Source organism: Triticum dicoccoides, chromosome 7A (assembly GCF_002162155.2).
Source record: "Triticum dicoccoides isolate Atlit2015 ecotype Zavitan chromosome 7A, WEW_v2.0, whole genome shotgun sequence".
Lineage (NCBI taxonomy): Eukaryota > Viridiplantae > Streptophyta > Magnoliopsida > Poales > Poaceae > Triticum > Triticum dicoccoides.
The window spans coordinates 609643186-609669951 of record NC_041392.1 but is presented as its reverse complement, the minus strand read 5'-3'; the positions used below and the strand labels follow the sequence as shown (position 1 = coordinate 609669951).

The following is a 26766-nucleotide window of genomic DNA, read 5'->3' as shown; positions in this document are numbered from 1 at the left end:
GACGGTCTCTTTTCGAATGAGTTTGAGAAGAGAACACGGTGGGGTTATGCTTGATCATAAGTAGTTCAGGATCACTTCTTGATCATTACTAGTTCGCGATCGTTTGCGTAGTTTCTCATCTTACTCTTGTACTCGTAAGTTAGCCACCATACAATGATTAGTTGATTGCTGCAACCTCACCACTTAACCTTTCCATATCCATTAAGCTTTGGTAGTCTTGATACCCATGGTAATGGGATTGCTGAGTCCTCGTGGCTCACAGATTACTACAACAACAGTTGCAGGTACAGGCAATGCGACGATCATGACCCGAGTGCGATGCTTGCTTGTTTTGGAGTTCTTCTTCTACTTATTCTGCGATCAAGGGATAGGTTCCAGGTCGGGGAGCGTGGGCTAGCAGGGTGGATGTCATTCTTATTTTTCGTTTGATTTCATCCGTAGTCGGATCCTGCTCTTCTTATGACGATTCCTATGTATTGATGAATTGTTGTATTCATGTTGTAGTTTGTGCCGAGTGTAAGCCTTTATCTTGTATTCTCATCTATTCCGTACATGGTATGTTGTAATGATATCCACCTTGATATGCGCTCGAAATGTGGTTGTGCCCCAATCATGAATTCATCACGTGATTGGGATAGAATCGCATATTGGGTGCTACACAAGCACTTCTGGACTGCAAGCCAGATGAACTTCTATTCCTCACTGCTAGTTGATAAAGACAAGATCTTTGACCATGAGAAAATTCCTCATGTGGATATGGAGATGCTGCCCTACTTCACCCCAGTCCTCGGTGTTCTTCATGATGCTGGACTGCTCAACTTCTGCACCGACATCTGCGACTGGAATGAAGAACTCATTCTTTAGTTCTATGCCACGTTGCACATCACCGACAACGTTGAAGATGTGAATTAATGGGTATTGGACTGGATGACAGAAAATACTCACTACAAAGCACCGGCCTTTGAATTGCTTCATGCCATCCCAATCAGTCCTCCCACTGAAGGAGCAAGGTGCCTCTATGATGAACCTGAGCTCTCCAACCATCTGATACAAGTGTTGATGAAGCCCTTGAACCCAGGCCAAGCTCCTAGAACCAAATTCCTCATCAAGGAACTGCTCTATGTGCCAAGGACAATATACATGATATTGACCAAAACCCTCAGTCCAATCAAGGTCCACAACTCTGATGATGAAGAAGTTGTTGGCATCCTGAAGAATCTGCTTTTCAACATCATACATGACATTCCTATCAACTACAACGATTTCTTCATGAGGACTTTAGCCAATGTCGCTCTATCATCATTTTAATTGAAGCCTTACACTCATTGTATCATGAGATTCATCATATCAAGGTCTTCAATTCATTATAAAGCTGATTGTCAACGCCATCTCAGCTATTTGCCCCCAATTGGAGTCATCAAACGGACTATTTCCTCAGCTGATGAGAAGGGCAAGGCTGCTGTAATTGATGAAGGAACTCGTCCATTGGATGGACAGTTTTGCAAAGCTGCATCCTACTCCACCAATGATGACTCTTCCACCCATGACATTACCGTAAATGCTTCAAGGCGATATCCTCAAGCCACTGCTCCAAGGGTGATGACTGGTCGTGAGCTTCTCTGCAGTCTTCATCAAAAGGTCGATCGCAATCACAACTGGGTCAAGCGACAGTTTGGTTCAATTCTCTAGAATATGACAATCACCCAAAACACTGTGAAGAAGAACCATTACTATCTGCATGAAGTGTTTGATCGCACCTGGGTTGTACTGCCTCACCTCTATGGTGATGAAGATCTCAAGCAAATGGGTTTCAAGCAGGACTTTGACTGGTCTCAACCACCTTCGAAGAAATTCAAGGAGGTTAAAGTTCCTCATTTGGTGGCCAGCTCATATTCTTCATCGTGCGAGACTGATGAACATGAAGACTTGGACGACACCGCGGCAGGCCCTACATCAATGGACGACCCCAACAACGCTGGCGCTCCTCCATCGACATCATGATGATATTCTTCAGGGTCGTTAGTCCTCACTTTTCGTGCCTTTTGGTCATTCGATTACAAAGGGGGAGAAATTTGAGTTAGTCTTCAAGCGGGTCTATATATATGGGTGTTTTTTGCTAAGTTACAACTCTTGTTCTCCTGAAGTATTGGTTGGATCGAGTTGTAAACGTAAGTCCGATGGTGGTCTGATACTTTTGCTCTGTTTTTCTGCATGCTATTTCGTCATATATATTAATGCACACATGCTGAATTTCATTAGACACCATATTTCATCATGCATTTCATAATTCTTCAAATCATATGTTAAATGCGTGTATAAATTACAAGATATAGGGGGAGATCTCCATGATTCTATTCTACAATGTGCATTGCTATTCAAAGAAAATTCCTCACATATGCCCATCTTCAGGGGGGTTCTTCTATATCTTGCAATCAAATTCCTCAATATCAGTATTTACACTTCATATGTTTACCCCCGTTTAAAAATTAACCTATACTGTCATCAATCACGAAAAAGAGGGAGAGTGCCCCTTAGTGATTTTGGTGTATTGAAGACTTATAGGTTAAGGGACTGATGTGTTTGTGCGTGTACACGGGTCTATAAGTCTATGAGGAGTTTGATATTTACAGAGAAAGTCGGCCCCTAAAATGAATGTCTTCAACTGAAGACTTTGGATTTCTGAAGACTTTGAAAGTGACGAAATTGGTGTGACTGTGAAGACTTGATATTCATGCGAAGATTATGAAGTGTGAAGACTTTCGTTTTCGTACTTTCGTTTTATCTTTCTTGAGTCATAGGAAACACCATACTGTGTAACACCCACAATGCGGCTATATCTCCCACGTGTCGGGGCACGACTTAGAGGCATAGCCGCATGGTAGTTTTGTCGCAAGGGGGGCACTCTTCACACAATCCCATGTACTAAATAAGAAAGGGATAAAGAGTTGGCTTACAATCGCCACTTCACACAAATAACAAGTTAAGCATACATCATACAGAGTACAATCAAGGTCCGACTACGAAACCAAAATAAAAGAAGACAACCCCAAATGCTAGATCCTCAATCCTCCCAATTGGGATCCACTACTGATCAACTGGAAAAGACACAAAACAACGATCAAGATATTCATCGAGCTCCCACTTGAGCTGGGTTGCGTCACCTGCACTGGTATCATCGGCACCTGCAACTGTTTGGAAGTATCTATGAGTCACGAGGACTCGGCAATCTCACACCCGCGAGATCAAGACTATTTAAGCTTATGGGTAGGGTAAGGTAATGAGGTGGAGCTGCTGCAAGCACTAAGCATATATGGTGGCTAACATACGCAAATAAGAGCGAGAAGAGAAGCAATGCACGGTCATGAAACTAGAAGTGATCAAGAAGTGATCCTGAAACTACTTACGTTCAAGCATAACACAAGAACCGTGTTCACTTCCCGGACTCCGCCGAAAAGAGACCATCACGGCTACACACGCGGTTGATGCATTTTAATTAAGTCAAGTGTCAAGTTCTCTACAACCGAACATTAACAAATTCCCATCTGCCACATAACCGCGGGCATGGCTTTCGAAAGTTTAAACCCTGCAGGGGTGTCCCAACTTAGCACATCACAAGATCTCACAGTCAACTAAGGATATTCCTTCTCTCGGGAAGACCCGGTCAGGGTCGGAATCCCGGTTACAAGACATTTCGACAATGGTAAAACAAGACAAGCAAAGCCGCCCGATGTGTCGACAATCCCGATAGGAGTCGCATGTATCTCATTCTCAGCACAAACCAGATAGGTCAAGCTACGAGTAAAACCAGCCCTCAAGTTGCCCCGAGGTGGCCCCGCAGGCTTCTCGGTTCGGACCAACACTTAGAGAAGCACTGGCCCGGGGGAGGTTAAAATAAAGATGACCCTCGGGAGCGCGACTCCCAAGGGAAAAGAATAGGTGGTGGTGAGGCAAATGGTAAAACCATGGTTGGGACTTGCTGGAGGAGTTTTATTCAAAGCGAACTGTCAAGGGGTTCCCATAACACCCAACCGCGTAAGGAACGCAAAATCAAGGAACATAACACCGGTATGACGGAAACTAGGGCGGCAAGAGTGGAACAAAACACCAGGCATAAGGCCGAGCCTTCCACCCTTTACCAAGTATATAGATGCATTAATTAAAATAAGAGATATTGTGATATCCCAACGTATCCATGTCCCAACATGGAACAAACTTCAACTTCACCTGCAACTAACAACGCTATAAGAGGGGCTGAGCAAAGCGGTAACATAGCCAAGCAACAGTTTGCTAGGTAGGTGGGTTAGAGGCTTGACATAGCAATATGGGAGGCATGATATAGCAAGCGGTAGGTAGCGCGACATAGAGATAGAACGAACAACTAGCAAAGCAAAGACAGAAGTGATTTCGAGGGTATGATCATCTTGCCTGCAATGTACTCAGAGTTGTCGAAAGCTTGATCCTCGAAAGCGTACTCAACAGGTTCCTCATCGCGTACTCGTCTCCCAGCTCTACCCAAAGCAAGAACACAACCAATGGAACAGCAATCAATCACGGTGCAATGCACAAGCAACATGATGCAAAACATGGCATGATATGCAAGATATGATATGCAATGCATATGCGTGCTCCGGAAGGGAAATCATGATCAAGGCATCAACTTGGCAAACCAAGTATGCCGCTGGAAAGATGAGATGATTTCAGTTGAAATCGATATAAAGATCACCGGAAACGGATGCATGGTTTGCAAATGGCAAGCAAAAGAAGAATGGTGCAAAATTGTGATTAACAGCATGATGCCACATAGGATGCAACAAGAAACTAAGCTACTGCACCCCAACATATCAACAAAGCATATGGAAGTGATATACAAGAGACACTTGACAAAACATGAACACTGAGCTATGGCTAAATCACACTAGAACAGGTTCAAATAAGCATGGCTAAAGTGCAAAAGATATCAGCTTCACAGACTTAGTGAAAATACTAACATGTCAAAAACAACATCAGGAAGCAATGTTTACAGCAAGCAAACATCATGCTACAGGAATATATCATAGCAAATAAAGGCATGGAATGATTCTACTCAATGCATAGAACCAAAGTCCCTTACTGTACATGAGCCAAAAAGGCATAGAAGATACGATGGCACCCATGTAAACATAGCAAGTTTTATTAACAGTTTCAGACTTAGAAGAAAAACAGAGCATGGCATAAACAGATTCAAGATAATAACTTTGCGAGCTCATGCCACTCACCACAAAGGATTAAATGACAACATAAGCATACCAACAGCAAGATGACATGTTCATGAAGCTAACCATGGCAAGAGCAAGTTCATAGGATGCATGGATCACTAGCAACAACCATGGCAATATTGATTAACATGTTAACAATCTAACAGGAACATTTTATAGCAAAAGTAGAGCAAGCAAATGACATGATATAGCACTCCATAATTGAAACCAGGGGCATGAATGGATATAGCATAACCACATCTTCAAAACATCCTTACTGAAGTATCCCAAAATAAGAATGGATCTCACTGTAGCATTAAGTTTACATGGCATCAAAATAACAGTAGGAAAAGGACTTAGCAAAATCCTAAGTCCCTGAAAACAGCAACATCATGGAGCCTAGTTTGCATGCTTGTGCTAGTCACCACATAGATCAAAAAAATACAAGGCTTGCACCTCTGTAAAGATGGCATGATGTAGTTCAAAGCACATGTAGACCTCATGCCCAATTAATGCACACATCAAATGTAAGAAAAATGACAAAACCTCATGATCTGATAAGTACCAGTAGTTAACATTTTATAGAACTCTTGCAACAATGAAAATGGCATCATAATGCATAGTAACATGCATGCAAATGTTGCTAACATGAGGAGCTCAACGAGACGAACAATTTGACATATCATATGCATGATTTGGAGCCACGGTCATCGAGATATAGCATGATGAAAAGGACATAAAATAACATGGACTTCCGGTACTTAGTGAAAAAAGGAGGTCCGAGCGTCAGATGGCATAACCAGTGCTCGGGAGGGGAATAGAGTGGTGGCGCTCACCTAGCGGCCCAAGGGCCGGCTTGGTGGATCAGGCTAGCTGGGCCCGCAGCAAGCAGGCCGAGGTCAACGCGTAGGAGGATCGGGGCTCCTCCCCGGTCGACTCGAAGGCAGTGGCGGTTGACGGTCGAACGCCGGCAACGGGGCGCGGGTGAGGGGAGTGGTCGATGGCGGAGCCGGTCGCCGGAGTTGGTCGCCGGCGACGGGCAAAGGCGGCGGGGTCGGGCGGAGCAAGCGAAGGTCAGGCGGCGCGGCTCGCAGATTCGGCAAGGTGCGGGGCCAGGGCAGCACTAGGCGCTGGCGGCGGCGCGCGGCGGCCGGAGACGGACGTGGGTGGAGGGAAGGCGCGAGCGGCGCGGGCGCTCGGGCCCGGCGGCGGCGGTTCGGGCCCGGGCGGGCCTGGCACGGGCCCTACGGGCTGGCGGCGCGAGGAGAGAGAGCATGGCGACGTGGCGGCTCGCGATTCACTGAGGGGGGCGGCGCTGGACGTGTCCGGTGGCCGCGGACATGTCCGTCGGCGGGAGGAGGAAGAAGCTAGGGTTTGTACTGCGAAATTTCAGGGGAGACACATATATATAGGTAGAGGGAGGTAGGAATGTCCAAATGGGGTGCGGTTTTCGCCCACACGATCGTGATCCGACGAGGGAGAACATGGAGGTGGCTTAGATGGGTTATTGGGCTGTTTTGGACAGGTGTTGGGCTGCACCACAAAAGAGGCTTTTGCGGTTACCCGGTTACCTGTTGGGGCCCTCCAAATGGAAAAAATTTGACAGACGGTCTACCGGTGATACACCAAGGCCACTTGACAAATCCCGGCCCATTCCAAGAATGTTTAACTCCTGCTCACGAAAAGAGACAAGAGGGGTGCATCGGGTGCATGTGAGAGTGTCGGATTGCGAAACGGACAGCGGGGAAAATGCTCGGATGCATGAGACGAAAACGAATGCAAATGTGGTGCACATGATGACATGATATAAAATGCATTACATGAAAAAAATGCGAAACGAAGACAAAAACCCAACCACGAAAGAATAACATATCACATCTCTGGAAAAGGCAAGAGTCGCAGTTACAAATATGGAAAGTTGTATCCGGGGCGTTACAACTGTTAAAGGGGGTTGAGGTAAAACTAAGGAAAAGTTTCCAAGTGATGCTCATCTCAAAATCCTACACCTACGAATCCTTTTGAGCGAAGCCACTGGAAATCTCATACAGTTCAGTCAATTTCTTTAGTGACAGAGACGAAGATCTTCTGGTCTTTGAGGAATTTGTTCTGACTGAGTTAGGAATTTGCCAGTTCGGATTGCCTACAAGTGAGGACATGATAGCCCTGAGGAATTTGATGGCCAAATTTCCGACCGTTGCTATGCTATGCGCTAGTTGTCCCAAAATATCTACCCACCTAATAGTCATATGATTGAAGGGCATTTATGTCTTATCATGTCGGGCTACTCCCTAGGCTATAAATAGCCTCCCCCTACAACCACTAGCTGGTTGGCTGCTCCGCGGGAAACTGACACTTGTCATTGAGAGCATCCCATCCTCCGAGAACTTTGAGCGAAAATCATCAAGTGAGGAAAAACCCCAAAAACCAAACCCAAACACCTACAAACCCAAAGTGATTGAGCATCACTAAAGAGATTGTTCTTGTGTCGAACCAAAGCTTGTTACCTTTGAGGAATGTGCATCCTCCAGACGGTTAGGCGTCATGGTCTAGAGCATCCAAGAGGAAATTGTGGATCGCTGAGTGACCGAGTCTGTGAAGGTTTGGAAGTCAGCTGAAGACTTACCACGAGTGATTGGACGAGGTCTGTGTGACCTTAGCTCAAGGAGAATACAGTGAGGACTGTGTGTCCAGCACTATGTGTCCTCAGGTTTAAATACCCAGCCGCTACAACCAGACGTACGACTGTCACAGTAGTTGGAACTAGTCTACCAAATCACTGTCTTCACCGAGCTACTGGTTCTATTTCCTCAACCCTTTCATTTCCTCATTTTTGTGTAGAAGTAATTGATCATTACTATTTGAAGACTTTGACTGAAGACTTTCTCACTTTCCTCAATCCTATTTCTTCAGTCAGTTTGTCTTCAGCCTGCTTATTCTGTGATTACGCTACTTGTACTTTGTGCTTGTTCTCATTTCATCATGATGAATGTGCTACTGCTCTGTTACGCTTGCATCTGAGTACTTATTCCACTGCTAGTTGTTTGTGACTTAGGAATTTCTTCACCCTGAAATTCCTTAGTGACGAATTTGTAAAAATCGCCTATTCACCCCCCTCTAGTCGATATAATGCACTTTCAAGATGTTGAAGGGTTTAATGGAAATTGCTGATGAGCCCCCAATTGAGCCACCAATTCCACCTCACGACGGGTTCTAGCCTGTTCTAGAAGGGCCTGAGCATTATTATCATCACGGGGTGGGTTATGTCCATGGGGCGGGTCATCATTACGAGGCGGATTACAACGCCACTCGCTGCTGGAAACCGTCGGCAATTCAATATGCCTATTGTAGCTTTGTCTTGGGCGAGGAGTTGAGTGAACACGCTCACGGCTGTATGAATAAGCCGCTTGCTATGCCACAGCCATCTAAAGAAGCTCCACCGTGTTCCGGGTCTCTATCGCCGCTGGAGACTCACCCTCAATCGAGATAGCCGCCAGTCGTGTAGCCGCTTCTATCGTGTTACCCACTGGGTTAGAATAATGGCCAGAGGGTGTTGGAACCCGTTGAGGTGGGGTAAGAACCATACGAGGCGGGTGTGACACACGAGGCCGGGCCACCACTCTGGTCCCTGGCGCCTCAGCAGCCCGGGTTACAACAGGAGGGTTACTCGTTCCTGCCCCGGGTGTGTTAAAAAGATTCCACCCCTCAAACTGCGAAGCTAGGTGGCTCTGGTGCCTTCTTCGAAGAACAACATTGGATGCATTCTGATCTAGACTTAGGCGGAAAGCTTCTGCCCTTATCCGTTGTGACTCGGCATCCATCGAAGCTCGCTTCGTCGTCATCCTGGCGTTCTCTGCATTAAGATCCTCTTGGGCTTTGGCCACCTCATCTTGCACCTTTGCAACTTCTACATTATGTTGTGCTTCATTCGCTAGAGTCACCTCTGTGGCTGACAGAGCCGTCAGGGTGCCCAAGAGCTCAGATAAAACCTGAGTCGGTGGTCGAACAGAGCCGCTCGCCCCAGCTGTCGCAGCAGTAGTTGAACCGGATGTCATAGCAGCAGATGTTGATGAGTTTACCATTGGTTGCATACCAGCCATAAAAATAGCAGCCCTCCTCGGCAGCTCATAAGGGTCCGGAATACTGTCACCACTGGAATAGCCCCCAAGCCCGCCATCCTGAAGCTGATAGGTTTCTCCGGCCGATGACTCATCACCTGAATAGATGATCGTCTCTCCACCAGATGCAGAACCTTCCTAAATATCCGCCCCATTAACAAAGCCAACAAAAATGTGCTTCTGGCCGGGTTGACCCCTGGCAGGTCACGCGCACTGAGCCGTCTCGATGATGTCCGTGCAGGTGTCCGGATCAGGCTCTGACTCGCCGATCTTGCCGATGAAGATGTGAATTCCTCCAAAGGGGACCCAGTACCCGTACTCGATTGAGTCGGCCTCAGGGCCCCAGCCAACGCGCCGATGTAGATCTAGCCATGATGAATCTTAGTCATCTGGCCCATGACGTATCCTTCCATCCCTAAGAAGTTGCCCTTCAAGAACTCGAAACCACCATGCTCTGGCCCCATGGTGGGCACCAACTATCGTGGATTTAACACGGTAGGTGCCCTTGTGAAAGGACTTAGGTGTGGAGCCATCACAATGTAGGTTAGCTCGAAGGGGTTGAACGGAACAAGGGACATAGAGGTTTACCCAGGTTCGGCCCCTCACAACGAGGTAAAAGCCTATGTCCTACTTCTAGTTGTATTGCTTGAGTCTCGATTACAAGGGAGCGATTATGCTTGACCTAGGTATCGACCAGTTATTTCTTGAGTTAACCGCCCCCGGGTCTCGCCTTTATATACACAGGTCAAGGCTCCGAGGCTTACAAGAGTCCAAGCTGGATCACACAATGTGACCAGCTCGGTTTCTAAGTCCCCTTGCCTTACCAGGCAAGTCACCATCGGGTGGCTAACACCTTCACGTCTTGGGCCTCCACTAGGCCCGCCTCTTAAGCCACCGCCTATCTTTATGCTTCGTCTTCTTGGACCTTCTTGGGCCTTCTCCATATTAAGCCGCCAACGGTGTAACCCGGCCCCTCCTGGGCGGGTCACACCTCGGAGTTATATCCCCAACAAATGTGTTTGTTGGGATCCGATGAATTGTGAGCATATGATCAAATCTACAAGAACATTTGTGTACATGTATAAACCTACAAGAACATTTGTGTACTTGTATAAATATTTTTTAAATGTCACACACACTTTTTTTAATCACGGGGATTTTTATTTAAAATGTCATGTACATTTTCTAAATTCTGTAAAAAAAACTATCATGCAGACATTTTTTCATTGTATACAATGATTTTTAAATGCATGATTATTGTAGCTTTGTATTTCTTCTCTGATTTATTGGTTTGGTTTGGCCAACTAGATTGATTTATCTTGTCATGGGATGAGGTGCTTTGTAATGGATCTGATCTTGCGGTGCTCAATCCCAGTGATAGAAAGGGGCATGACACGTATGTATCATTGCTATTAAGGATAAAAAGATGTGGTTTATTCATACATGAATTTAGCTTGTCTACATAATGTCATTTTTCTTAAAGCATTACTCCATTTTTCAACGAACTTACTACACTAGATGCATGCTAGATAACGGTCAATGTGTGGAGTAATAGTAGTAGATGGAGGCAGGAGTCGGTCTACTAATCTTGGTCGTGATGCCTATATACATGATCATTGCCTTGGTTATCGTCATAATTATTTTCTTTTCTGTCAATTGCCCAACAGTAATTTGTTTACACATCGTATGCTATTTTCTTGAGAGAAGCCTCTAGTGAGAACTATGCCCCTGGATTAATTTTCTATCATATATTAAAACAAAAAATACCTTGCTACAATTTTTATTTTTTTATTTTGTATTTTAGTTAGATCTATCTATCAAAACCTATACAATTTAATCTTGCTCATAAACATTAAGGGATTGACAACCCCTCTACGCGTTGGGTTGCAAGTATTTGTTGTTTGTGTATAGGTGTTGTTTACATAGTGTTGCTTGGTTTACCTACTAGATTGATAACCTTGGTTTCATAACTGAGGGAAATACTTATATCTACTTTACTGCATCATCCTCTCCTCTTCGGGGAAATCCCAACGCAGCTCACAAGTAGCAACAGCTGCATGAGGAACTATTATGGGTAAGCCCATAGATGATGTCAAGAAGCTACTTGATAATATAAAGAGAACCATGCCCAATGGCATGTTGAAATAACTAACACCAAAAGAGTCAATGCGGCTGAAGAAAAGAGTACAGAGTTGATCGATAAACTTGATAAACTCAACTTCGTCATAAAAGGTAAAGAAGAGGTACACATGAATGACATCACTGGTAAAAAAGTGAATGATGTTAATTTCATTGCTCACAATAGCTATAATCCCAACGATAGAAATAATGGGTATGCTCCTACACTACCTTATCCTAATAATAGTGGAGCACCCAACAATTTCACTTGAGCCAGCAATAGCAATAGAAATACTCTTGAAGACACTCTGATTTTTTTATTGCTAGCCAAAATGAGTAGAATGACACCTTCAAAAATATCCTGAAGATCAGGATAACTTACTTGGTCAGCTGATCGGTAAGATTGTTGGACTAACAAATGATGTGCAGATTCTTGATGGAAGGACCAAGAATATGGAAGCACAAGTGACTAAAATTGCAGAGAGACAAACTTTAATCCTAGCCAAGTTTGCAGGTAAACTGAAACCTAACCTTGTTGAAGATGTCAAAATGATGAGAAATGATGAAGGAAATGCAGATGAGCCTGATAAAAGCCATATGCCAGAATACACGTATACCATTGCAGACTTCATGAAGATGATAGCAATGAAGCACCCATTACCCGAGGTAACAAATGATAAGGCATATAATGTCTTTGTTGATCAAGTTGCAACCAAGGTACATGAGTTAGATGATGAAAGAAAGAAGTTGTATAGTAAGTTGCCAGCTAAGAAAGAAGAGGTTCTTGAGCCTACTATATATATTGGGATTGGTTTGAATAAATTTAGCGCTTTATGTGATCTAGGTGCTAGTGTTTCCACTATCACTAAGTTTGTTTATGATTAGATTGAATATGGCCAATTCCACTTTTATTCAAGCAGTAGGAATTAAGCATAATATCATTATGCTACTATTGCGAGTTTTGAGTTTGCCTAACATTTTCAAGATACACGTTAGACATTTTTCAAATACATCATATGATTTTAAAAAATACATGTTTTGAACACTTTTTTGAATACATGGTAACATTTTTCAAATACATGTTGTACTTTTTAATTGTAGTAAACATTTTCCTACCAACATGATCATTTTTTACATTGTATAAATAGTTTTTTTTAATTCATGACATTTTTTGGAAACGTGTGAATATTTCTTCAAAATTTCACATACATTTTTAATGGAAATAAACCTTTTTTAACATAGAACATTTGTGTACTTGTATAAACATTTTAAAATGTCACATACACTTTTTTAAGCACGGGGATTTTCCTTTAAAATGCCATGTACATTTTCTAAATTCTATAAAAATTATATAATGCAAACATTGTTTCATTGTATACAATGTTTTTTAAATGTAAAAATCAAAAATTTCAAACTCGTGAGCACTTTTTGAAATGTAAGTTATAGCTTTTTGAATGTACAAAAAAATTATTTACGAATTACATTATTTTTTACATTTTAAAATGTCACTTGCATTTTTTTAATAACACTTGACTTTTTTAAATGTCACAAACATTTTCCATACATATGATTAACAATTTTCTATACATGTTTGACATTTTCAAATGCATGATTGACACTTTTCATTTTTTATGTAGATACTTCTTGTAATATATTTAGAATATTAGAAAATATAAATAAATACCCATAAGTAATAGGTATACCATTTGGATCTGATACAAAGTTGCACAAGATTTACATTATTTCTACAATACAGGAGCATGAAAAACGCATAAAGGGAATATCACACTTTTTTGAGGTAGAACATACACGTATTCATGAATCTTATAGGATCTAAAAAGTTCACTACCAATGGGTCTGTGAAGACCACTCGAAGAAACAGAAGCATTGTGTTACTAGATAAATTTTTTCCTATAAAATAGTGTGTAAAGAAATACTTATGGAATTTTTCTACGAGTCCAAATCATGCAATGCAAATCTAACATATTAAACATGATTTTTTTAAGATTCAAATTCTCCCAAAAAATCCTACGGAAATCGGTTGAATCGAGGAAGCCTGGTGTAAAGGGATCCTTCGAGAAAAATCCTAAAATGATTTTGACATATAAATCAAAGCAAACAAAGAAAAAAATCATAAGGATTCCAAGTCATCTTATAAGATGTAAAAACTTCAGTACCAATGAGTGTTTGAAAACCAGGGAAAATAGAAGAGTTGTACAAGTGGATGAACACTTTCCTCCAAACCGAGTGCAAATAAACCTTACGGAAATTTTCTATGAATTCAAATCACGTGATTGAAATCAAACAAACTACACATGTTCTAAGGACTCAAATTCTCCAATATAAACCTGTGAAATTGGGTTGAATCAAAGGATCCTGGCAAAAGGAATCTTGAAAATGTTAGTAGTTCTTTGTTTTGCAGATAGAGAGAGAGAACAAGTGATGAACTTGGGAGGTTGGTGCTTCATCGTTCGAAGAACAAAAACCGTAGACTAGATAGAACTAACAAACATACAGAATTATTAGGTCATGATGCATCACAGAGAAAGATATAATTTGTAAAAGTGTGGAAGCTTATATGTGTCATAACACGACCACTTAGTGAATGGGTTTAACCAACTGGCATAGAGCACCGGAAACATGTTCGAGCATCAGCAGCACTCCCATATATCTCCCAGGTATTTCTCGTCAAGAACCCTTATTGCTTATATTGTTCACTAGTCTTATTATTATTAAGATAAAAATAGTTCTTCAGTTACCCCTCTTCCGGCGGGCCAAGAAAGGCATGTCGTAGTCATTGCCTGCAAAATGGGGGCTCAAGAGCCAGAACACATTGTCGATGACATCAAACTAGTTCGCGGGATCATACACCGGGGTGTCTCCAGCGGCAGGTTCTTAAGACATGGGTGCGTCCTCGACGACGTTTACCGGGTTTGCCTACTAAAGTGCCTAGTTCCAGGCTTCATCTTCCTAGAGCAGCTCCTCTGGTGAAAAGCCATCTACCTGGAGTAGATCCACTAGTTCAAGGAGTTGCTACTCCTCCCCCATCCCATCTGGTTCGTCTAGAATTTCCACACCTCTTCCCAATCCCAGTCATTGAAAGGCTTAGACTGCACATTCTCTCCAGCGGGGTCGTAGTTTTCTATACCGTCAAGCAGGGCACTACCTGCTAGATCCATCATATAACCATCACTCATGGCTACAGTAGACACCTCATTTACTTCACGCGGAGTAACTGTGGCATGCGCCCCATCCATGGTGTCTTTCGGCAGAGTAATTGTGGTGTCCACCTTGTCCATTGTGTCTTTCTACGGAGTAATTACAGCTTGCATGTCGTCATGGTGTCTTTATGCATATCATCGCTCTCTAGGTTGATGACAATCTTGTCCGTTGCTTCAATAAGACTGGTTTTCTCCCTCCCCGGTTTGATGAAAATCAAGTGCTTTGTCCTTTGTAGGTAGCACCTTGCGTTTGTATGACAGGTTCTCATTATAGTACCATGGGATCTCCTTGTACCGACCCCAGATGGACTTGGTACCATGTATAAAAATTGGATGTGGGCTTGCATTAGTCTTAGAAACTCGTGCTCCGGCCGAACTCTCCCCCACTTGTCCCCACGGCTTTCCGGGGTAATTGTACCACATAGCAGAGGTAGTTGAACTTCGATGAGTGATATTTTTACACTCATTCCAACCTTGTCTAAACAGAATGATTTCATTAAAAGAGAAATATGCGCTCTGATATTACCATAATGACTAATGAATGCAAAGGATTCCACAAATCCTCTCTTTGATATTTTTTCCACAAGAAATGGGCTAAAAAGGGAAGAAATGGTGTGGGGGATAGGAAGGGAAATGGAGAAGAAATAAGTCACCAGGAGGCGTCAGAAGGCCGCCAGAGCCAAAGACGGCATTCCATGCGACCGCACGTGCTCACATGAGCGGTCTTTTGGCGTGGAAACCGAGGCAGGTCGTCCACCTAAACAACTTTTATAAAGGGGACCCTGTCAAAATGTCAACATAACAAGAGATAGAGGAGCGTCGAGCACAGCCAAAACATGTTCATCATGATCGTCATCCACAAACCATAGCCGCCGCCATTTTCACCTCCATAGCTATCCCCACCACCATAGTGCTATCTCATCTAGTTCATACTTGTAATTGTGCATCGTACAAGGCATCCATTGTAAGACATATTGCAATCAATCAATCCCAAGATGTGTTCTTCAATGTTTTCTTCTTGCAATATGATCTCCATGTGTGAGTAGTTCGGTAAGGTATGGGGTGAGGCATGAGCCTTGCAACCCTGGGTATTTGATGAAGGGATCAATGGAAGTCTTTGGCACAATGTCTCCTATGTGTGAAATATTTTTTTCGTGAAGTATCTCTTGTCTTGTCTGCGATCTTCATCCCCGTAGGTACCTAGGATCATGGAAATTGAGCATCGGTGAGGCTAGGAGCAATGGGACCATGAAGTGTTATACCGAACACCTGCGATAGTAAGGTTTAGTAGGGTAACATGGATCACATCCTTGGGGATTCATGAGGTGTAGTCATTAAACGTCCAATGCTTTTGTCTGATACTATTATCTTAATTATCGGGGCAACCCCGTGAGACAGATAGGGCCTTCAGTAGGACAACTGATTCTTGATGCAGTACTAGTGTTGGTCTAGTTGTTATTTGGACACATCCCCCACTCCGATACGAAGCAAGTACCTCTTGATGGGTGACTTCCCAAGCACAATCTAATATCATGTTTTATCCCAACACCAATACATGGTTGTAAGCATTAAGACCTCATCCCCTTACCTTCTTTTTATTATAAGTGTTGAATCACAATTTGTTTGCTGATCCGGACAAAAGCTATATTTGACACTTTGGCAAAAGCTTGCTAGAGACCATTCCTTCAAGGGAATCTTCCTCTTGTGGGTTCGATACTCAGGGTCACCTCTGGAGAAATAGGTGTGGGATACCCTTTCTTGTTCCAATACCGGATAAATAAAAAGGAGATATCAAACTTCCGTCCACATGTGGCCACACCATGCTGGGGTACTTATCCCAGATAGCAGCGGCAACCCCATGTCTGAACTACGTTTGGGTTGTTGTCGGACGATTATTGGATTTAGCATTGGTTTCCTTGTATGATGATTCAATCATCTCAAATAATCATTCATGCTGGCATAATGTTGAGAACCCTCTTCATCATGAGATAACTTCTGCGCTGGCAGCCAGTGTTTCTACATCACAATACAGAAAAGAACACACATCACAATATAGAATGTGAGTGTAATCCAGAAATTTTAGCACTTTAGCATAACAACGCCGAAATAGATGAACTTGATACTTGTATAGTATGCGTGTTTTTTCCTCAAACACGCTCCTGGACCATCACGAAAGATGGTGTTCCATATGACCATTGCCATTCGTATGGACTAGCTACCAACTGTGTGTCGGTTCCACCTAAACAATCTTTATAAAAGGCCCAACACCAGAAGAGCAACACACGAGGTCACACATCGCCATCTCCATAGCAGCCATCCCCCTGAACAACCTCAACATATATTGATGGAGTACTAAAAGGTTAGTATGAAAACGACAAGTGTTCTTGCCGAGGTCACATGGAAATATTGACAAGATACAAAATGGTTCAGTATACACCAAGAAGTGTTCTTGCCGAGGTCACATGAAAAGTTTTGAGCAAGAGTCAGTATCCTAAGAGGACTGATGAGCAAGAATATATGAGTGAGATTCTATATAAATTTGTGTATGATTTTATCATATAAGCCATGCTATGTACACAACTAGATATGTGTCATTCTCTCAGTGTTAGTGCAAGATACCAAAATGATCAAGGTGTTGATCAAATGGACTACAGCGGCGGAAAATATCCTTAAGTTCTTGAGACGTTTTAAGGACATATTTATCGTAAATAGACATGTTGAAGAGCTTCGTTGTAAAGTTTTACATTGATGCATGCTCATTGTAAGGAGTTACACTCATGCAAACTTCACCATTGGTCCAGATGATCTTCAGTTTCAATCAAGGTTTTGTGAATACACAGAACAGTGACACGATAAGTTGGAATTGTTCTAAAGTAGAGAACTAAGGCGGATTTTACAACATAGGCTAAGTATATGGCCGCTTTGGAAGAGACAATGGAGGGAATTTGAACTAAATAAGTTTCGTCACCGAGCTTGGTACGGTTTCAACTGTGCTTGTACCGATGGAGCACTATTAAGAGTAGTGATGCCATAGCCCAGGCCAAGAAGCCAAGGTCCTACCAAGAGTTCAAACTTATACAAAGTTGATTCCACATAAATTATGAATTTTGTGGAGCGTGGAGATACAGATCTATGCAAGATACACACGGACCCGAAGATGTCAGATCCATTGACGAAGTCCCACAAGAAAATCATAAGCAACACGGGAATGCCATTGGTGTTAGAGAACTTATGCAACTAGATTATTGACGCTAGTGCAAGTGGAAGACTATTGGACATATGCCCTAGAGGAAATAATAAATGTTATTATGCTATTTCCATGTTCATAATTAAGTTTATATTTCTATGCTATAATTGCATTGATTCTTGGATATGATATTCAAAGGAAAACTCAATTGCATGTGTGGAAACATAAACACCAAGATGATCCCTAGTCTTGCTAGCTCATGTATCAATGATGATCTTGGTTTACTGATTATGAGTATTGTTATTGTAACAAGGATGCTATCAATAATGAGAACACATTGTTGGCAGAACAGTGGTGTTGGATAGACCCAACTTATGAATTACTGAGATATATTATTGTAGTTATGTTGTCAGTATTTTCATATAACTTGTTCATGATTTATCAGTTACTTAGAACATGAGAATATCATATGCCAACATACCAGATGGTTACTTTGGGGTTACCGGATGTCACTCCATAACTAGATGTGAATAAAGGTGACTTTGGGTATAGCAGAAACATATGTCTTGGTATTGGTAGTTCGAGACTGGGATTTTCTCCTCTCACGATAGAGAGATACTCTCTGGGGCCACTCGATGTTTTGGTATCATTATCGTCTGGCTAGACACTTGTGATGGTGACAATGGGATACCAGAACACTAACATGAGTAAAGAGAACGAAACTGGTAACGAGGATGACAGGTATAGTGATCAAGGAGTTGATCACGATTATTCCAATTATCTCACCCTGCGTTTTGTAAATGTATCTCGAAGCAAACGCAATGGTAATCATAAATAAAGGTACATTCAAGAATTTGTGAATATGGGGGAGTTAATAAAGGTGTCTAGATCTCGATGTTAACTATTGACCGAAAGGTGTTCCGGGTTATGACCACTTATTTCCAAGCGTGTGGGGTCACACGCTTAACGGGTTCTAGTCCTAATTACCGCCATCTTCATAGTGTTCCTGGGTGTGATCGTGTAGCATATTTTTTCTGTTCTGTAGCACGTTCCCCTACCATAGCGCCCGTACTTCCCTCAATGCCACGCGGCTATATATGTCCCCCTCGTATGGATTCCTATAAGGTATCACCTATGGGCGATCGAATTGGGTCGACTCATTAGCGCCGATGCCTTTGTTGTCGTTGTGTTGGTACGCTCTTCTATATTTTCTTCTTCTTTTTCATATCTTTTTTTTGTTTTTCTTTGTTTTTTCATCGTTATTATTTGGTTTTTATTAATTTTCTTCATTGTACTTTGGTTTTCTTTGTTTTTCATTTGTTTTTTTCTTTTTCTCCTTCGTTATACTTTGATTTTCTTTGTTTTTCATCTGTTTTCCTTGCTTTTTTACTTTTAATTTGTTATATTTTGGTTTTCTTTGTTTTTTCTCTTGTTTTCTTTGGGGTTTTTCTTTCTCCGTCATACTTTGGCTTTCATTGTTCCTTTCATGGTTTTGTTTGTTTTGGTTTTTTATGGTTTTTATTGATTTTGTTTTTTAACACATGTCTACCTTTTCTTGCTACACAATATTCATTTTTAGCGCACATGTGAAATACTTTTTAGATACACGTTAGACATTTCTCAAATACATGATGCATTTTTTAAAAAATATATATTTTGAATACACTGTAACATTTTTCAAATACATCTTGTACTTTTTTAATTGTAGTAAACAATTTTCTAACTACATGAGCATTTTTTACATTTAAAATTTCAAGGACATTTTTGGAAACACGTGAACATTTCTTTTAAATGTCACAAACTTTTTTAATGGAAATAAACCTTTTTTAACCTACATGAACATTTGTTTACTTGTATAAACAATTTTAAATGTCACAAACATTTTTTTAATCCCTAGAATTTTTCTTTAAAGTCACGTATTTTTTCTAAATTATATATATATGTATATATATATATATATATATATATATTATGCAAACATATTTTCATTGTATACATTTTTTTTAAATGTCACAAACACAATTTTGAGAGTTGCGAACATTTTCTAAAATGTAATTCACAGTTTTATGAATGTATGAAACATTTGTTCATGAGTTACATCATTTTTTCATTTTAAAATTAAATTTTAAAATGTCACATACATTTTTTTAAACACGTGACATTTTTAAATGTCACAAACATTTTCTGTACACATGATTAACAATTTTCTATACATGTTTAACATTTTCAAATGCATGATTAACACTTCACTAGCAAAGTCCTTTAATATATTTAGAATATTTCAAAATATAAGCAACAATGAACAAATAAATGAAAAGAAAGAAAATCGTAAGATAATTGGTACACCGTTTGGATATGATACAAAGCTGCACAAGATTTGCATTATTTCTAAAATACGGGAACATGAAAAACACATGAAGGAAACATCACACTTTTTTTAGGAAGAACATCACATATTCATGAATCTTATGGGATCTAGAAAGTTCACTACCAACGGGTCGGTGAAAACGCAGGAAGAAATAGAAGCATTGTGAAAGCACATTTGCTCCCTTGGGTGTTTTGGTAATCAATGTCAACATACATATTATTGGACTAATATTTCTATTAGAATATTTCAGATAAGTCCAGTGGTGGCGTGGCAAGGACAAGAAGATGTGGAACCCCTTCAAAATGTGAAGGACAAGAATTTGCTATCCCAAGAGTCTACATTTTTGGTTTAGTGATCCAAGATACATTGAGTCCCTTAGGAAAGCTAATACTATTGAAAGGGGATGAGGTTGTTGCTCAAGTGCTCAGTGATATTGCTCCAAAACCCCTCAATCACTTTCCCAAAACACATCTTTCCAAAACCCCAATTCATCATTTCGGTCCCACCGATATATCCATTCTGGATCCACCGAGATGATCCTACTACTACCACAGCCAAAACCCTAGTTTTTTGGTATAACTGAAACAACTCTCGGTCCCACCAAGATGGCCTAACAAAGTTTCTGTGATGAAATCACTTCATCTCGAAATCACCGGGTGAAACTGATCGGAATTACCGAAACGTGGTTCAGCTGTTGCCATTGCACTTCGGTCTCACCAAGATGATCTAGTCGGTCCCATCGAGACCCCCAACGTTCATATATTTTGACACAAGTCAGTCAGTCGGTGCCACCGAGTTTGGTCAAAAGTGTGTAACCGTTGGATTTCGTGTGGAGGTTATTTATACCCCTCCGCCCCCTCTTACTCATTAAGAGAGCCATCAGAACGAACCACAACTTCCATCTTTCATTTTCTGAGAAAGAACCACCTGCTCATGTGTTGAGATCAATAGATTCCATTCTTACCATTTGAACCTTGATTTCTAGCCTCTTCAAGTTGCTTTCCATTCCAATCCTTCTTCTACCAAAGCCAAATCTGTGAGAGAGAGATTGAGTGTTGAGGATACTATCATCTGAAGCACAAGAGCAAGGAGTTCATCACCAACACAACATCTATTACCTTTTGGAGAGTGGTGTCTTCTATATTGGTTAGGTGTCACTTGGGAGCCTCCAAGATCATGTGGAGTTGAACCAAGGAGTTTGTAAGGGCAAGGAGATCGCCTACTTCTTGAAGATCTGCCCGAGTGAGGCTAGTCCTTCGTGGATGTAAGCCATGGTGGAATAGACAAGGTTGCTTCTTCGTGGACCCTTCGTGGGTGGAGCCCTCCATGGACTCGTGCAATCGTTACCCTCCGTGGGTTGAAGTCTCCATTAACGTGGACGTACGATAGCATCACCTATCGGAACTATGCCAAAAATCTCCACGTCTCCATTGTTTTTGCTCATTCCAATTCCCATCTCTTTTACAATCTTGCACTTGCATGTTTTACTCTTTCCGCTACCTATACTCTTGCTATTCTTGTGTAAAATGTATTGTGTGCCCTTTAACATGTGCTAAAGTCAACCTTAACTTGAAGAAACTTAAGAAATGCTACTTTTACTTGTTAAGGGTCTAATCCCCCCTCCTCTAGACACCTCTTCTCTATCTTTCACATTGTGTCAGTCGATCAAATTTTTCCTACAAAATAGTGTGCATAGAAATCCTTATGAAATTTTACTGAGTTCAAATACTACAATTCAAATCAAACTAACTAGACAGGAAATTTGTCTTAAGATTAAAATCCTCCCCAAAAAATCCTACGGAAATCGGTTGAATCAAAGAAGCCCCTAGCGTAAAGGGATCCTTTGAGAAAAAAATCCAAAACTAATTTTGACATATAAATTACAAAAATAAAGAAAAAATCATAAGGATTACAATTCATCTTATAAGATGCAAAAACTTCAGTACCAATGAGTGTTTGAAAACTAGGGAAAATAGAAGAATTGTAGAAGTGGATGAAAATTTTCCTCCAAATAGAGTGAAAATAAATCCTTATGGAAGTTTTCCATGAATTCAAGTCACGCGATGAAAATCAAACAAACTACACACGTTTTTTTCTAAGGACTCAAATCCTCCAAAATAAATCCTGCAAAATTGGGTTGAATCAAAGAAGCCTGGTAAAAGGAATCCTGAAAACCAAAGTGTTAATCTTTCTTTTGAAGAGAGCGGGAACTAGTGATGACCTTGGGAGCCTGGTGCTCCTTCGTTCGAAGAACAAAAGCCCTAGACTAGATAGAACTGAAAAACATACGGAATTATCAGGTCATAATATGTCAGTGCAACAAACATTTGCATTTGTTGACCGGACCCATACACAGGCATGCTGACAATCATGTGTCGAGCACCAACGTGTAATGCAAGGCCAATCCAGCGCAACCGCTCTTCATGAAATCAAGGAGCGGATCAAGAAGACCAAGCCAACGTACAAAGCAAGGATTCTAAAAGAAGCATCCTCTACTGGTCCGGCGAGGCCGGCAGAGTCGATTCAGCAAACAAGAGCAAAGCCAAACCGCGCCAGCTGCACCTCTGGGGCAACCAGAGACCAAAGCGCACACCACTACAAAAAATGCGCTTCCGTGATGATACGTGTTTGTCACAGTAGGTCGCTTTTTTGTCATGCATGTACATCCATGACAAATTTATGACAGAATCAAGATAGTCATACCTGTGCTGTCGTAGAAGTGTTCCATGACATTACCAAAATTATCATCATGGAAGTGTCCACTTCCATGACGATAGATCGCGCGTCACAGTAGTGCTTTCCTCAAGGGTGACCGACACGTGGCATCCACCGTAATGGAACGCCGTTAAGCTATCAGGTCGGGTTTTGGATCTGATAACCCGTTAACAGCCCCGAACAATGGGGATTTTCCATGTGTAAAATCATCATTGGCTGGAGGAAACATGTGTCGGCTCATCGTTGGGACAGATGTCAACCACTCATTGGACGGAAGGCGCCTATGATACGTCGACACGTGGCACAGCCCAACAGAGGCCCATTCCTGTGAAAAGGCCGTCCCGTTTGACTTGGTCAAAAGCTAGCGGGCCGGCCCATGGAAAGCCTATTAATGGCTTGTTCGAATATAGCCCATTTACAGCCCGCTAACCCAAGGCCCGTTACACCCTATTCGGATTAGGCCCAGTAGCGTCATCTGGGCCATCCAATATGATTCCAGCCCATTTTCACTTAAGGCCCATGTATGGCCCATGACGTCTTTCGGCCCATATGAGGCCCTATGTAATTCTTGGCCTACTAACGGCCCATGGTGAAACTGGCCTGTAATGAACAGTGTATCACTTTACACCCATTAACGGCCTGTGGTCAAACTGTCCCGTAATGAACAGTGTATCACTTTATACCCATTAACGGGCCGTTATTCCGTTGGGCCGTTTCCAGCCCATGTTATCTTTTGGCCTTCTCATAGCCCATTTATTCTTGGGCTCATTTCCAGCATTCGTTTACTTACGGCGCATTACTGTCATTTTCTGCTTGTGAGCCAAATTCAGCCTGTGGTTACAGTCGGCCCGTTTGTGGTCCGTTAATACATTGGGCCGATTTCATAGTGTCCTCAAATACGGCCTATTAATGATGGCCCGTTATGGTCGGCCCATGAACGGACGATTCCAACTCTAGCCCGTTTACGGCCATAATGCGGTCTGTTTGGCCCATGTTTGGCCAATCGATTATACGACCCGTATAAGGCCCATTGATAATACGGCCCGCAGAAGGCCCATTGTTTCTATGGCCCGTTGAAGGCCCATTGTTTCTATGGCCCATAGAAGGCCCAATGTTTCTACGGCCAGTAGGAGGCCAAGTTTCACTACAGTAAATATTAGCCCATGGTTATTTTGGCCTAGTTTTAAAGAATAGGTTATTGCAGCCACTAGCTAACCGCGGAAAAAGAACTGCAATGAGTACAAGCAAACAAATAAACAAGATAACAAGGAAATAAATAAGCAAGCAACTAACGCTAGGCTATCACGGCTATTACACATATTACATCCACTGGGCATCAAAGTTCGCCACCAGTGCAAATATAGGGAACAAAGCAGCATATCATATACACTTGTTGTCAAAGTTGGCGACCAGAGCAAATAAACACCGCAGCAAAACAAATCCAGAACTGAAACCACTTCAGAAGATCTCAAGAAACAATATCCTGGGTACCCATAATGCTGGCAAGATGCTTAGCAAGCTTATTAACTTTCTCTTGTTTGGCGCTTAAATCCTCCAGCGCTTGCTGTTGCACCAAAAAATATGCATCTGAATTCTGCAGGGACTTCCTCAGTCCTTCAGCTTCCTGTCACAGCACATCTGATCGATGTCTTTCAACTTGAAGTTGAGACTCAAGAAGCTGAACTGATTCAGGCAGCGAGTTCGAAGAGCTTGTGCCAGCAGTAGTGGCCAGTAACTCGAACACTACATCAAGACAGGACTTTTGGGTTCCCTCACTGTCGTCAAGATAGTTTTTATCAGCTTTCTTGGAGACCAACAGGGATGTCTCACTATCTTGAACCTTATCTGCATTACTTCCTTTACCATTGGATAATGCGGTACTGTTCTCCAATATTTTGTTTGCATTCTAAAAGAGAAACAAGGAGACACATCACATGTTTACCATGTTGTATATGAAACTCATTTTGGTAAATGAGTTCAGTAGTAAAGTGGACAGGATAACAGCATGAAACAAACATATATCTATGTACCATGGTAACTTTATGGTCTATATCATTCTAGTTTTTGTTGCCAAATCAAGATAGAGACATAGTTCAAATAACATTTGCTCAATACAAAGCAGAATAGATAGAATATAAGTGCGGGTAACTATAGAGCAATAACAACACTTGTAATGTGCATGACATGAGAACATAATTGTTTATTCAATTGAAACTGAAATCAACATAGAGCAGGTTACAACAGCAAACCAGTTAAAGAAACAGGTTTAAAATATACCTGTTGCACCATTGGAGTTTCAATTCCATCCATCAAATTTGAAAATAGTTGGTATGAGTAAATATAGTCATGCAAGAGCAAAGGAGTATGAACCATAGCTACAGAACCTGACCTGAGAACAAATCTTCTTCACCTTTAAGCGAGTTGGGATTCGGAGTGGTGGTCCTCGTGCTTTGGGCACTGCAGTTCCCTTACTAACTGCTCGTGTTTGGGTGCTCTGTGGTGGAGATGGTGCTGTGTCAACTGGAACTGGGTTACTATCTGCCGGGGTTGGGGTTAGAAGGGTGTAGCTAGTTCTCTGTCCAACTGGGTAGGGGTGCAATCTGCGAGAGTCTGGGTTATGTGTGGTGGATCTGGTCCTTGGGCAAGTATAACTGTGGTTCTATCTGCATCAACTGGTAGCACTATCTTTTCTGAAGACCGTGTTGTTACTCCCTTAGATACTGCCATCACGCTCTCCAATTCAAATAGCTGATAAACAAGAAAAGTAATTGAAAGTATAGACATTGTATGATAGACGGGTGCAATGGATAGTGGGGAATAAAAGAGGGCATGAAATAATTCATATTTATGTTGTCTAACCAAACAGGACAGCATGACACAATTTCACATATATGATGGCTAACTAAACATGATAGCTTGACACAATTTCACATTATGATGGCTAACTAAAAAAGATGGAAAGACATAGTTCAAAATATGAGATTATGTAAACAGGATGACATGACATAACTATATAATGTGTTTATTAAATAGGTTGGCATGCCATAATTCACATACATTCACGGATAGAATGCCATAATTCAAAATATGATGACTGTAAACACTAAACAAGATGAGATGATATAACTATATGATGTCTTTATTAAATGGGTTGTCATGCCATAATTCAGATAGATGATGTGTATGTACTATGTAAACATGATGGCATGATATAATTCAAATATATGATTTATATAGTAAACAAGTAAGCAGATGCCTATCCATATATGATGTAAAAACTAAGCAATGCAAGACAACATGCATGACATGGGTAATATAACCCTGCCAAGTTTGAGCATAGACCTTAGGGGGGAAATAGGACTGGTCATCAGTCTCTGAATCCTCCTCTGAGGAGCTCTCTATAACCAACAAGATGTCTGCTTCAGCAGGTAGCATTGTCTGCTCTGAATACCTTGTTTTCACTCCAGATACTTCCATCACCGCTTCAAATGGATGATGCACAGGAAGAGTAGTTGAATATAGAAATGTTGTCACCAAATGGAACACATAATACAAAAAAATTATAGCATGATATAATTCACATACATGATGATTGGCTAAACAGCATGGCATTGCATAATTCACATATATAATGCCTTTGCAACAAGATAGCATTGTATAATTCACATATATAATGTCTCACAACAAGATGGCAATGCATAATTCATATATATGGTAATTAGACACTGAACAGGTGGGATTCACACAAAGCATGTCTAAACTAATCAAATGACATAGCAATGCGAGACACCATACGCACGATATGAGC

General features: G+C 41.6%; 1 pseudogene; it reads right to left on the bottom strand.

The window, feature by feature from the left end:
* Positions 1-14218: 14218 nt before the first annotated feature.
* LOC119333694 lies at positions 14219-17005 on the bottom strand (annotated as a pseudogene).
* Positions 17006-26766: the final 9761 nt, after the last annotated feature.